The 9,315-nt window shown below is 42.4% G+C and overlaps 1 long non-coding RNA gene across 1 annotated transcript in view; it reads right to left on the minus strand.

Moving 5' to 3' along the window:
• LOC307223774 overlaps positions 1 to 7,287 on the minus strand; it is a 54,696-nt gene extending 47,409 nt beyond the window's left edge. Inside the window, exon 1 of the long non-coding RNA XR_013842267.1 lies at positions 6,720 to 7,287. This is a non-coding gene — a long non-coding RNA (uncharacterized lncRNA). The remainder of the gene's footprint in view (positions 1 to 6,719) is intronic.
• Positions 7,288 to 9,315: the final 2,028 nt, after the last annotated feature.

A 9,315-nucleotide genomic window follows, 5' to 3' on the forward strand; every position in this document is an offset into this window, starting at 1 on the left:
ATTCACTCAAGGATTATATTGTTTTTCTAACTCTCTTTGGAGCTTCCAGAGGAACGGCACATTCACCCCGGGACACAGGGAAGCATTTTTAATGTTTTGTTTTGACATGAAGAGCATCGCAAGCTGTTTGCCACAAACCAAAAAAACCTGCACAATCGGAGGCGCATATGCCAAGTTAATGGAGGCAATAATTGAATCTGGGCTTATCTTTTGGAATTTGCTGAATGCAATTTAATATACTCAATATTAAAGGTAATTGGTGTGCAGAGCAAAACAGCACTATGATAATGCTGTCTACTATGATATAATGGTCAGATTCCAAAGAGAATATTTCCCTTTATTTTCTCCTCTGTGCTGCTGCCTCTTCAAACAGCGCTCCCCCCCTTTTATAAAAAGACATTTCCTTCCAGGATGCCTGTGTTAAAATGGGCTGGCTTTTTAAAACATCTGTGGACATAAACCAAGTATTTATTTTACCACTGACTGCTGTACCACTTAGCTGAGCAATACTTTTAGTTCCTGCTATGATATCTCAAGTTATTTATGCATCTGTTTTCATAGAGCTACACCAGTGACTAAATGGAGATGCTATGAGCGCTAATGGGCTAGACTTTCAGACAATTAAAACGTGGCACTGCTAGCAGTGCTGATGTGTCAAGGCTACAAACGCTAGCAGCTGCAGCTGTTGTGGAAAACTTTTAAATATTCCACTTCTCGCATGCATCATTAGTGCAAGTAAGCTAGCTCAGTGAGGAGCACCTCACATTTCAATAGGTCCTATCCACGCTAAAGCAAGGGTAGCCAGCATGGTGTCTTCATGATAGTATTGAGGCAGAACTCCCATCTTTTACCATTGGCCAAGCTGGCTGATGGCAAATAACATATGAACAGCTGCATTTTGGCTTCCCCTTCTCTAGAATAAAAGTTCTCAACTGTGTCTGTTGGTCTTGGCAGTAGCTAGATTGGCACTGACACTTTTTGCATACATCTTCTTTAACCTGGGATGCATAAAGGTAAAGGGACCCCTGACCATTAGGTCCAGTCGTGGCTGCCTCTGGGGTTGCGACACGCATCTTGCTTTATAGGCCGAGGGAGCCGGCATACAGCTTCCAGGTCATGTGGCCAGCATGACTAAGCTGCTTTTGGCGAACCAGAGCAGCACACGGAAACACCGTTTACCTTCCTGCCGGAGCGGTCCCTATTTATTTACTTGCACTTTGACATGCTTTTGAACTGCTAGGTTGGCAGAAGCAGGGACTGAGCAACGGGAGCTAACCCCGTTGCAGGGATTTGAACCACCGACCTTCTGATCAGCAAGTCCTAGGCTCTGTGGTTTAACCCACAGTACCACCTGCGTCCCTTAACCTGGGATGCATAGCACTGGTCAAATCTCTTATTGTTGCAATGTTGGCAGGAATACTGGTCGTACCTGTCTCCTCTTCCCCTCCCCAAGCTACTGGGGAGCTTGCTGGGACAACATTTGAACACTGTAGATTTCCTTATTGGCAGACTGTCCCAATTTGAAATGGGTGGCTCCATCTAAGCAAGCCTGTCCTGTGGGAAGTGGGGAGGTTCAGAACACCTTTCTATTTTCTTGATTATTATTTTTTAAAGGAGCTGGTGTTTATTTATGGTGATCCCTTAGACCTATCCAATTACCGCCCAGTTTCAAATCTTCCATATCTGGGTAAGGTAATTGAGAGAGCGGTTGCTAAACAGCTTGGTAGGTTTCTGGAGGAAACATCGGCTTTAGATCCATTTCAGTCCGGTTTCCGTCCTGGTTTTGGGACCGAGACGGCTCTGGTTGCCCTAACAGATGATCTCCGTAGACAACTGGTCGACATGGTCGATCATGATCTTCTCAACCACCGCCTCGCAGACGTGGGGATACAGGGCATAGCCCATAACTGGCTGTGCTCTTTTATCTCTGGTCGGGGACAGAGGGTGGCACTAGGGAGGGAAATGTCGTCACGCCATTCCTTGGTGTGTGGAGTGCCGCAGGGCGCAATTCTCTCCCCGATGCTTTTTAACATCTTTATGCGCCCCCTTGCCCAGATTATCTGGAGATTTGGGCTGGGCTGTCACCAATATGCTGATGACACTCAGCTCTATCTGCTGATAGATGGCCACACTGACTCGGCCCCGAACACACTGACCAGATGCTTGGAAGCTGTGGCTGGATGGTTTTGTGGGAGCCGATTGAAACTAAATCCTTCGAAGACAGAGGTCCTATGGCTGGGTCCGGATGGCATGGGGATGAGGGACCAACTCCCTTCTCTTGCGGGGGCCCATTTATTGCCATTGCCTTCCATTAAGAGTTTGGGTGTAATCCTTGACGCCTCCCTTTCCATGGAGGCGCAAGTTACAGCAACAGCCAAGGTGACATTTTTCCACCTTCGCCGCATCAAGCAGTTGGTCCCTTACCTTTCCCGCCCCGACCTGGCCACAGTGATCCATGTGACGGTCATCTCCAGGCTTGACTACTGTAATTTGCTCTACGCGGGGCTGCCCTTGAAGCTGACCCAGAAACTCCAGAGGGTGCAGAATGCTGCAGCGAGGCTCCTCACGGGGTCTCTGCCATGGGAGCATATTCACCCAGTGCTTTTCAAACTGCACTGGCTCCCGATAGAGTACAGGGCCTGATTTAAGGTGCTGCTTTTGACCTTTAAAGCCCTTCATGGCCTAGGACCCTCATACCTACGGGACCGCCTCTCCTGGTATGCCCCACGGAGAGCCTCAAGGTCCATAAATAACAACACCCTAGTGGTCTCAGGCCCTAAGGAAGTTAGATTGGCTTCAACCAGAGCCAGGGCCTTTTCAACTCTGGCTCCGGCCTGGTGGTACGCTCTGCCTCATGAGACCAGGGCCCTGCAGGATCTGATTTCTTTCCGCAGGGCCTGTAAGACAGAGTTGTTCCACCTGGCCTTTGGCTTGGAGCCAATTTGATTCCTTCCCTCTCTTTCTTTTTTCCTTTCCTTCTCCTCCTGTGATGAGGCTACATTTTAATATTTAAATGTTTCAATATTTTAATGTTGTATTTTAATTTTGTTTTTAAGTTGTAATCATTCAACTTGTTTTTATTATTGCTTGTAAGCCGCCTTGGCTGGGGAGGGCGGGGTATAAATAAAAAATTATTATTATTATTATTTGGCACAACACATGCTAGTAAGAATGCTTCTTTCCGTACACTGAGTTCATGTTTATTATTTATCATTTGTGATAATGCATTAGGAATTTGTCTCCCATAGTTTATGTACTCAACAGCGGCATTACTTCTTTGGACAAAACAAAGATCACCAGGGTTGAAGCAATGATTCTTCAACATCAACTTCGTTGGACTTGTCATGTTGTTCGGATGCCTGATTATTGTCTTCCAAAGCAACTGCTCTATTCCCAACTTAAGAATGGAAAGCAAAATGTGGCAGACAAGAGGTTTAAAAACACTCTTAAGGCAAATCTTTAAAAATGCAGTATAAGCAAAGATAATTGGGAAACACTGGCCTGCAAGTGCTCCAACTGGAGAATAGCCTCTACCAAAGGCATCACGGACTTTGAAGAAGCACAAACTCAGGACGAAAGAAAGAAACATGGTAAGAGGAAGGCATGTTTGGCAAATCCTCACCATGATCAACTCTCACCTGGAAACCTATGTCCCCTCTGTGGAAGGACATGTGGCTCCAGAATTGGCATCCATAGTAACTTATGGACACACTGTTCAGTGTGTTCAGCTACGAGTGATAGCCAAAAAAGAAGAAGACATCTTTGGGAATCAAACAGTTATAGACTTTTACTTTGTTTTAAAAGTGCAAAAATGTCCTGCACAAAAATCTGTAGATTTATCTAGCTATAAATTGGCTGGATTGAGCCACTCTGAAGGAGTTCATGCACCTGTAAACTTTATCCACTTTGATCTAACAGTTATAGCTGTTTGTACATTTCCACATTATAGTGATTGTGGAACACAGAGCTTAATTTTCTACTGAGTGGCTTGGAACCCAGCATACAGACTGAAGCAGATAGTGCAGAAAGTAATGAAGAAGAGATAGGAAAATTTAAAAATGTACAGATGCAAGGCAAATCTTACAGCCTGTGCATGGCTGTAGTATCTGTAAATCAAATAAGAGCAACAACTAAGGCCGTTATTATACGGGGAGTAATTCAAAACTGGCAATTTTGAATAAATGTTTCTATAAAAGATAAGCATGTCTCTTCTAACTTCTGCTGAAGCCTTCTAGGCAAGTTAGGTGTCTGCATTACAGTATCTAAAGCAGTCAGAAACTAAAATACTGCAGAACCTCTATCTGAAAATCCACATATATAAATATCATCAGAGCCCAATGATATTATTAAACATATTAAAATAGAATATGTTTAAATAAAATAACATTAAAAGAGCATTGTAGTTTGTAAGTAGAACATTGCTATCCATGTGCTCACTGTGCATGCCCCAGGAAATATCAGATTTTCAAACATTAATCCTGTTTTTTGTGAGTTCTCCTCCTGTAGATGAATCATAATTTCAGAGAATTCTTTGTAATCTGGTGCAGAAAGCTGCTGCCCAAAGAAAACCACATCAGATATTCTGCCGGCTGCTCCCAAGCCCCTGAGCACCTCCTAAAATCTACTTACCAGACTGTGGCTTTGAACCACAAAGCACCATCTAACGACAGATGCTGCAGTCCAGGAAGAAGTATCTACAGATGGAAGCAGGTTTTCAAACACACATCCCCTTGCTGGATCTATAAACCCATGTGTAAGGAACGCATCTGCATCTCAGTGCTCATCCAAGTCCCATAGATCTTGATGGATGCATCTCCACCTGGAGCCATTCACTACCATTGGCATGCAGAAGCTGAGCGGAATTACTGCCAGAGATTTCAATATAATGGGGAAATTTAACGAGATGAACTAATGTTACCTAACATGTATGTTTTGCAACCTATTGGCTGTACAAAGTCGTAATCAATATATGATAAATAAAACCTAAGAGGAGCAGGCTGCCATAGCGGTGGAGTCAGTGGTTACCGTATTTTTCTGTGTATACTACGCCTCCATGTATGTCAACCCCTACTTTTTTAAACCCAAAATTAAGAAATTAAGTTGTTTAGCTTTTTGGGGGGGTGGGGGAGGTCACTTCTGCCAATTACTCACTCACCTGCCTGAAACTGCCAATTGCTTGCCACGGCCACTGCCGATTGCACACCTTGCCGCAGCTGCCAATTGTCTGCCCATTTGCCACCACCAACAGCCCACGCTCCCGCCCACTTGCCATTGTCACCAATCACCTGGCAGCCTTGGCACACCTGCCAATCACCTGCCCAATTGCCACAACCATAGCCAATCACCAGCAGGCCTTGCCGCAGCCACCAATCACCCACCCAATTGCAGCTGCCAATCTCATGCTTGCTGATGCCATTAATCGCACATCCCCCCCTCTGAATTCACTATCCGTGTATAAGATGACACCCAATTTCTGCCCTTTTTTTATAGCAAAAATCATTGTCTTATACACTAGAAAATACGGTATGTAGTAATCCCACTGCTGATATCAGTACTTTGTAGCAACCTGGTCATTTGACTTTTTAATTCTTTATTTATATGTAGGCGTTAAGAGCTCATGACACACCATCGCCTCTTTAGCATTTGTGTTCTAAATACTGTTCCTTTAAGAACATGTGCTTGAGATTGCTCCCCCCCCCATTCTTTTTACCTGGTGTGTTACCTGCTTTTAAAATTGCAAGCTTGAAGGTCTTAGCAGCAGACCCCAAGAGTGTCCTGGAAAAACCAGTAACCACATTTACTTATTGCAAGAGAATAGCAGGCATTTGGGTTGCTGTGATCTCATGTAATTTTGCACTGCAATGCCTCCCTCTCAAGTGTTTTTCTTTTTTGGGGAGGGAACTCCAACCAAAATCATGTGAGATCATGGCAACCAAAATGGCCGCAAGTTCTTATGATAAAAAATGAGAAGATAGCGTCTAGGGTTTTGGCTTCAAGGCTTGGAGGGTATATAGTAGTGATATCTGTAAACCACTCTGGTGTTTTTTTTGTTTTTACTGAGGGGTGGGGTTTATTTGCTTTAAGCACACAAACATCACTAGCCTAGTTTGTTCTTAACCAGCTGCCAAATGCAGAACCTCTATACAGTGTATGTCACTAGCTTCAGATGTAAGTAAATGGTAAATCCTTTCCCCATTCAGTCAACTATATACAAGCAAACAGGAATATATTTCTGTTTCTTTGTATATAGTCTATATTCTCTCTCTAGTATATAGAGGATATAACATATTAACATGCATACTTCTCCTTAGAGTGTTCCACTTTCTCCACAGGCTGTAACTTCCCTTTTAATATAGAGGGCATTCCAAACCACACTCTTGTTCTGTCAGGGACTGTCTTCTGAAACTGAGGGAGAATGTTACCTAGGCTTTGACTTTTGCAGAGTACAAGAACAGTGGAGAAGAAATTAGCCTGAAGAAAAGGGCAGAAGAAAATAATCCCTTTGGTATTCATGCTAATTCTCTTTTAAAAATAAATTATGTGCAACAGAACTGACAAAACTACCCAAGGACCAGCTTTAGCAAAAAAAAGAAAAAAAAGAAGCCCTTTTGATATATGCTTTGAGATATGGAAGATGCACACTTCCCTAAGACATTTCCCTGGACAATGCAATGAATTATAATAATAATAATAAAAACATAAACAAGCATATCACTCACTATGAGGTTGTTTCCTTCAAGGTCAGGCTTCAGAAGGTTTAAAGGCCTGGCCTTTGCCAGGGCCTCAAAAGAGGCAAAGAACCCATCATGCCATGATCCCACTCTCTCTTTACAGGGAGAACCCAAGAAGAATAAAGAAAGGGTGAGAGAATGACCTGCTGAGACTCTTTGAGAGTGCCTCACCCAAAGGGCCCCCAAATCCTCAATCCGGCATTGTGTCTTCCTTTGCAAAGAGCAGATAAAGTATCATTTTACTGCACATTCTCCTATTCTGCAAAACACTTCAGCCAAAAAAGTGCCGCTGTTCAATTTAATAGCTTTCCTTGCAACCGAAAAATAAGTGTTTGAGTCTTTAACATGTGGCTCAGAACTGCTATTTAGTTTCTGTCATTTAGTCATGTCAAGCTCTTCACATCTCAACAACAAAGTTAAGGCAGGCAATCATGTGCCTATTTCCCCATAATGTAAAGAAATATACTTCTATTTCCTCCTGAATATAATTCCATTTGCAGCTGAAGAAAATACAAAAATAACAGCGCCCTACTTTAACACCTCAGAGAGCTGGAGAGATCAAATCCAATTCTAAGGAAGTGTGTTTGGAGTATTGGAGGAGGAGGAGGAGGAGGAGGAGGAGATGGAGAAAGGAAGAAGAAGAAGAAGAAAGAGGGGGAGGATGTTGGAATTCCTCATGATTGATTCTAATGAGAGATTATTAGAGAAGAGCTGTTTTTTCAAGGCTGGCATCCACTGGCCTGCCTTCACATTCTAGTATAAAACATTTTGAAACATTTTCCTGGCCAAAAACGTCTTCTGGGTTTGTTTGTTTATTTTTCCTTGTGATAACACTTCATCCCATTCTATTCACCATTTTCTTTAATTGCTGTAAAGTTACCAACTCAAGGTAGTGATTACAGCACTCCATCTGCTAGAAAAAACTATGAGTATTCCAGCCCCCACAAGATACGAGCTGGTAACATTTGAATATTTTTTTTCCAGCAGTGACTGCATGTTCTGCTAGAATATCTGTTTGATATCCAGAGCCAGAATGCACTCGCAACCTAGCAGCTGCACATACAATGCTGAAATACTGTTTCAACCTGAAGCAACCTTTATAAATTCTATAGTTTTTGCATGATACCTCTTGAAGGTGAAAACAGTTGTAAATTATTTTTTCCCACCCATCTCCTTCTTTCAGGCTGCTAGCCCCTAAACTTCTTAAGCCAGCAGAACCACCAATAGGGCCCCCTCCACTGAGGTGGTGGTCTTATTCTGTTGTAACTATATTTGATGCTCTGCGGTAACTTATAATTGGTAGCTCTTAACATTCAAACAGGGAGTGCCAGTGTTTGAATGCAATGCGCTTTGCTGAAGGAGACACACTGCTGTGCTATTATTAGTAGGAATCTAATAGTTCCTGACTTTGTGCACTCTGGCGATATTCTGGAGATGTTAGGAGCAAGTCTGCCCTTTTGACACTTGTGATTTTACACTGCGATTCCCCCCTCCTTTCTCGGGCTGAGCAAGCATTTGATATGGCGGCCATTTTGCCAGCATGTTGCAGCAGCATATCTCGAGTTCCTGTGAAAGATGATTAAGGGTAAATAACATGTTATCCTTTATATTCTGTTGGATTCCAACTCCATCAGCCGCAGGAAGCAAAACCAATGCTTTATGGATGATGGGACTTGTAGTTCAACAGCATCTGGAGGGTACCACATTGCCTTCCTCTAGATTGTTCTGACAGAAAACTGCATTCCATTGTATTAGGGCATTTTTGTTTTATCGTCTCCTATGCCCTTTTACGCAAAACATTCAAACCTTCAGAAGATTAAAATTGATGGCAACTCCAGTTAAGAACCAACTCTGGAGTTTATGTATTAAATGGATTTTCAGATTAATGGAAATGGTGCGCAACTGAACATTTATGGGCTTATTCATTAAACTTCATTATGCCCTTTATAAATCCTTTATGCTTGCGGGAAACAAATGAAAACAACAGTGGATTTGTGGAACATTTCTAAAGTGAATTAAATTTAGCATTAGTGCAGGATCAGTGCTCTTATAATCAGAGCCCTTCAAACTATTTCAGCACAATTCCCCAAAGCAGAAGTACATTGCAGAAAACCAATACTGACATCTTAACCATGCTTTGCAGCACACACTGAATGAAATGCACTTCTTCACACCAAAAGCAGATCGACATAGTTGTGTGCTATCAGTTTCACACAGGAAAGAAATACTTTTAGGAAAAGCTTTATATTTTTGTGTTTTGGGCATGCTTCTCCAGGTAAAATTTAATTCAGAGAAACAGTGCCACAGAATGATCCTATCATTTAAAGTGAAAACAAACAGTTGATTGTGTCTAAGTTCAGGTGATATCAAGTTTTGTGAATGTCACCAATCCCAGATAAATTTGGTGACTGTCCATATTTCCTAATAAAAAGAACTATGTTGAATTATGCCTAATGAGAAAATGTGTCTGGATCTTTTAGAACAAGGCTGAGAATGAGCGAGTTAAAAAAGGAGCTGTCTGGCTTCTCCTGGGATATTAAGAGGATGAAAAATAAGCCATGGTACATAATTATTTCCAAATAGG

The sequence above is a fragment of the Podarcis cretensis genome, assembly GCF_951804945.1.
Source record: "Podarcis cretensis genome assembly, chromosome: 9".
Taxonomy (NCBI): domain Eukaryota; kingdom Metazoa; phylum Chordata; class Lepidosauria; order Squamata; family Lacertidae; genus Podarcis; species Podarcis cretensis.